General features: G+C 45.9%; 2 pseudogenes; both read left to right on the top strand.

The window, feature by feature from the left end:
* The first annotated feature begins 1,798 nt into the window (after positions 1-1,798).
* LOC100344437 (DNA-binding protein SATB1 pseudogene) lies at positions 1,799-3,306 on the top strand (annotated as a pseudogene).
* Positions 3,307-3,992: 686 nt separating this feature from the next.
* Positions 3,993-5,016, top strand: LOC127487130 (DNA-binding protein SATB1 pseudogene; annotated as a pseudogene).
* The last annotated feature ends 801 nt before the right edge of the window (positions 5,017-5,817 follow it).

Genomic DNA, 5,817 nt, shown 5'->3' with positions numbered 1-5,817 from the left:
CTTTAATTTGTCATCATGACTACACAATGTTTGACCTATGATATTAGAACTACATATTTATGGCAGCACAATATTTTTATATAACATCAAAATGTTTTTTCATAATATCAGAATTGATTATAATGTCAATCTTGTGTTTTATGACATCACAATTGATAATGCCATCACAGTGATGATTTATGATACAGTAATTGACTAAGAGATCATAATCATAGGTTTATGACATCACAATGGTTTTTATGATTTAACAATTGAATGATATTATGATGTCATAATGGTAAGGTTAGGGTGTCCCAATTATTTCAGTGACCTCACAACTGATTTTGACAACACAGTGGTAGTTTTATGAGATCACAATGGTCACTATGACATCACTAGGGTTGTTTATGAAATTACAATTGACCATAATGTCACAATGGTAGTTTTATGATACCAGAATGGTTGGTTTATTTCATTATAAGTATTTTTGGGACATCACAATTAATTATGACATATCAAAGGCAGTTTTATTGCAGTACAATATTTTATGCCAACAAAATCCTGATTTATGACATCATATTGTTTTATGACATCATTACTCATTATAGTATCACAATGGTGGTTTAGGACATCTTAATTGATTATGATGTAACGACATTGGATTTGTGGCATCACAATGACTTTTATAATTTGACATCATAGTGGTTGGTTTATGATGTCACCCTGGTGGCTTATGAAATCCTGAATGATTATGACATCAACAGGGTTTTGATGATAATATGGTTGATTCCATAACAATGGTAATTTTATAAAATCACAGATTTTACATGTAATCACAATAATTTTTAGGGTGCACCCTGCCCTGCTGCCTTCTCCTTCCACCTTGCCACTGCCACCACGCATGCTCACTCCCACTCCTGGGCGCAGCAGAGGAGCTGCCCGCGGGAAAGCTGCTGGAAGCAGCATCCGGCAGCCAGGAGGGGGCTGTGTGTTTGGGCTGGGGTTGGGAGTGTGTTCCCAGTATTAAAATGAGGAGGAGGAAGGGGAGGCGGCCGCAGCGGCGGCAGCAGTGGCCCGGAGGACTGTAGCCCTGGTGGACGCGAGGGGCCTGGGGCGCGCCAGCGGCGCCGGCGGCCAGGATGAGTCACTGACCCTTCAGTGGGGGCAGAGGTGGCAGCGAGGGGGCACGCGAGCGAGCGAGCAGCGGCCCTGTCTGGAGGCTCCGCTCACAGGCACACACACACGCGCGCACACCTGCCCTGGGCCGCCCGCCGAGCAGCCGCCACTCAGCAGCACAGCGATTGCCCTGGGCGCACGGCCTTGGCGGAGCCAGGCGACCCCACCACGGAGCCGCTCGGGAAACTCCTCCTGGGCTGCGCTCCCTCCAAGTCTTAGTCCACTGTGCTGCTCCTTGTTGACCCAGGCTCTGGCTGAGCGACTTTCGGGGAGGGGGCTGCCAAGAAGGCAAGGTGTTTGGGGGTGCCTTCACACACCCTCCCGCCCTCTATCTCCTCCCTCCCCCGTGCTCACTCCAGGATACCCGGACGCTCCAGCCCCGCGTCTTTGGGCAGGGACAAGGTCCGTGAGGCTGTGGTTGGCGAAGGTGGAATCAAAAGTGGCATTTCCATGCCTTCCCGGGGCTGCGCTCGCGACCCCCTGCCCGGCCCTCTCGCCATCCCCTGGTAGATGCAGTGGTCAGGGGTGCAAGTCTGTGGGGAGAAATTGGGCGCTTGTTAATAGCAGTCACAGTTGTTGGGGGAGAGGGCAGCGGCGAGGGGTCGCGGGGCTTCCCTCTGCGTTCCCCAGGCTGGGGGGAACAATGCTGCGACTGACAGCCCCTAGTAGACATTCTCTCCGGCCTGCTGCCCAGGCCCACAGGACAGAGGCATGGACTCCAGGGTACCTTGTCCCTTCCTGGAGACCTTGTCCACAGTCCTTGTCCCCCTCACCCCCGACTTTTGAAGAGAATCCTCAGTCACCACCTCACCTCCCCAGCACCGCCAACGTGTTTGGCTCAAAACGGATTTTGGTTTGTTGTTAAGATTTTCCCCCAACGAATCATTTGTCAGATCAATTTTATCTCCTCCCTCCTTCCCACTCTCCCTGACTCCTGACATTAGACATTTTACAAGACATGTATGTTGCTTTTCGAATTACCCTCCATGACTACTCTTTTAAGACATTTTTTTTTCTGTCCTTTCCCTGCTTAGAGGGGCGGGGGTAGGGGAAGAGAAACTAATACAATTTCAGAGGAAGTCACCTTCAGGTCTGTTGCTGGCTGTTTTTGTTTCGTTTTGTTTTGTTTTGGCATTGCTGTCGCTAGGCCATTACCAAGCTCTGATGCCCAGGCCAAAGGGCTCACCCAGGTTGGAAAGTAGAATCAGGGCCACTCTCTTATGTGACAGATGCCCCTGATACCACAGTAGCAGATACGCTTCAAGGCATGTATCATGTAGTCACACTGAAAATTCAGTCGCCCCAAACTAGATTTGCCTCCCAAACAATGGTCACACACCACAATAAGGAATGGTCTGAAGGGCTTGCTAAAAGTCATGAATCAGAGTTCATTGGCCAAGGCGTGCCCCCTTTCATAGAGTATGATTTCTTCCATTGTGTTCAAATGTCTCAACAGCAGCAAATGTCAAGAATTTAGAAGGTGGTACAAACATTTCAAGCAAGCAAAAGATAAAATGGTCAACATGGATAGTCTTTCTGAACTATCCCAGGGAAGTGCCAACCATGTGAACTCTGGCCTGTGGCCAGTCAGGGAACACAGCCCAGCAGCCTGCGTCCCCCACACAGCTTTCCAATGACAGCCAACCCTCTGTCCAGACCCCTCTTCCAAACCTGCATCCAGGACTTGTATCAATACCTATCAGTCCTCAGTTGATCAACAATCAGCTGGTGATGGCACAACTGTTGAACAGCAGTATGCAGTGAATAGACTGTTAGTCCAGCAGTCCTTAAATCAACAATACTTGAACCATCCTCCGTGTCAGTAGAGCTATGAATAAGACTTTGGAGCAACAGGCTTCAACCAACACAGAGGTGTTTTCTGAAATCTACCAGTGGGTTCATGATGAACTGGAAGGTGCAGGACACTCCCAGGCAGTATTTGCATGTATGGCTTTTAACAGAACTCAGGGCTGGCTTTCAGAAATCCTCCAAAAGGAAGAGGACCCCAAGATTGCATCCCAGTCTTTGCTGGTAAACCCTGGGGCTATGCAGAACTTCTTACAGTTACCAGAAGCTGAAAGCAACCAAATACACCAAGATGAGAGGGAAAGGTGTTTGAATGCTGCCTCAGCCATGGGTCCTGCCCCCTGATAAGCACCCAGCCATCCTCTCTGGGTGAAAACAGATACCATTGCTACTGAGAGGAATGGAAGGGGGCACTGTGGCATGAAAGGTAAAGCTGCCTCCTGCAGTGCCAGCATCCCATAGGGACACTGGTTCAAATCCAGGCTGCTCCACTTCTGATCCAACTCCCTGCTATGGCCTAGGAAAGCAGTAGAGGATGGCCCAAGTCCTTGAGCCCCTGCAACCACGTGGGAGACTGGGAGGAGGCTCCTGGCTCCTGGCTTTGGATCAGCACAGCTCCAGCCCATGCAGCCAATTGGTGAGTAAACCAGTGGATGGAAGACTTCTCTCTCTCTCTCTCTCTCTCTCTCTCTCTCTCTCCCTCTCCCTCTCCCTCTCCCTCTCCTTCTCTCTTTGTGTAACTCTTTCAAATAAATCTTAAAAAAGATTTAAGATTTATTTTTATTTATTAAATATATGAAATTTTATTTTATTTATTATTTTTATCTTGTCTTTTATCTTTTATCTTATTAAATCTTAAAAAAGGTTTATTTTATTTATTTGAAAGTCAGAGTTACAGAGAAATAGAGACATAGACAGAGAGATCTTCCATCTGCTGGTTCACTCCCCAGATGAATGGGTGGGGCTGGACATGAGCTGATCTGAAGCAAGGAGCTTCTTCCAAGTCTCCCACATGGGTACAGGGGCTCAAGGGCTTAGGCCATCCTCTACTGCTTTCCCAGGCACATTAGCAGGGGGCTGGATGTGAAGTGGAGCAGCCAGGACTCGAACTAGCATCCATATGGGATGATGGTGTTGCAGGCCAGGGCTTTAACCAACTGCACAACAGCACTGGCCCCATAAATAAATCTTAAGAGAGAGGAGGGGGATTGGGAAGCCAGAGAACAATACCATGAACATTAATGCTTTCATTTATGATGAGATTCACCAGGAAATGAAAGCGCCACAGTGCCCCAAGCAATGTTTGCAAGGGTTGTGGCAACCAAAAGCCAGGGATGGTGTGTAAGCTGTTATGCTGGAAAGAAGATGCTTCTCCAGAAAATAGGACCTTGTGGGAGAACCTCTCCATGATCCGAAGGTTCCTCAGTCTTCCTCAGCCAGAATGGAATGCCGCTTATAAACAGGAGAGCAATGGGGTGCATCACCATGGCGACAGGCCCTCCCACTTCAGCAATGCTCCACCAGAGCGGATTCAGCAGCCTAGCACTGCCACCCCCACAACCACAGCAGCAGCCACAGGCAGGCCCCCACTCCCAGCACGGCAGCCCACAGTAGCCTCGTCTGCTGAGTCAGAGCAGGAAAACCACAAACAAGCCCTGGGAATCCTCCAGTGCATCCAAGATGTAAGCCTATACCCTGATAAGAGGTCATCCAGACTCTGTCTGCCCAACTTGACCTTCCCTAGTACACCATCATCAAGTTCTTTCACAACCGGTGATATTATCTCAAGCACCATGGCAAATGGAAGACAACTCCTGTTTAGAGGTGGATGTGGCAGAATATAAAGAAAAGGAGCTGGTTAAGGATCTAGAAGAGTGTCCAAGATGCAAATGCTAACATCTTTTTTTCAGTGAAACTAGAAGAGCTGTCAGTGGAAGGAAACAGACATTAGTGCTGATTTAAAAGACTGAGATAACAGTATTATTTTCATCCAACAATACCACTGGTATTTACTTACAAGATGAAAAGTCCACCTTGCATTCTCTCAAAAAATCTTTGTTGTTCATTGTTTGGCCAATCAATCTTCAGAAGCCTGCACAAAGTGGGAGATAGGATGGTTGCGGGTGGGAGGGAAGCTATGAGGGGGAAAAGCCGCTATAATCCCAAAGTTGTACTTTAGAAATTTGTATTTATTAAAAGTTAAAAAAAAGGAATGCTAAAAAAGTTGAAAGTCATGAAAGGAATAATGCGGACTGCACTAAATGTTTTACTCTGTGTTTGATATTGAAACGTGTTCACAGAACACACCAAGGTGTGTACCCATAAGCATGGAACAAGTGCTTTTTATTTTTAAATTATTATTATGGAGCCTCAAACAAGCATTATAACTTCTGTGATTATGATTTCCTTTTCTTTAATTATTTCTGTAACTCTCCACACTGATCTTTGGAAACTCACCCCTTTTTATAAAGAAGAGAGAAAAGACTTTGTTACTCTATTGTATGTTCCAAAAAAACTATAGACTGTGCAATGCAGTTTAAAGATGACATATGCCAACAAATGCCTTGTATTATATGGCCCTGACATAATTCAAATTTGTTTTTATTTTGGAAAAAAGTTCACTGTATTTTTTAAAAAAGAATAATAATTTCTATGACATCAAAATTAACTATAAATGATGAGGGTAGTTAGTGACATGAAAATATTTATGACATCAGAATGTTCATAACACTACAATATTGTTTTATGATGTAAATATTTTATGGTCTCATATTTGGTTCTGATATTGCATGGAGGTTCATATCACAATTGATGATGATGTCACAATGGTAGGTTTATTATGACATATTGGTTCAA

Source organism: Oryctolagus cuniculus, chromosome 8, assembly GCF_964237555.1.
Source record: "Oryctolagus cuniculus chromosome 8, mOryCun1.1, whole genome shotgun sequence".
NCBI classification, from domain to species: Eukaryota; Metazoa; Chordata; class Mammalia; order Lagomorpha; family Leporidae; genus Oryctolagus; species Oryctolagus cuniculus.
Note: the sequence above shows the minus strand (reverse complement) of the source record. Positions and strands in the feature narration are given on the sequence as shown.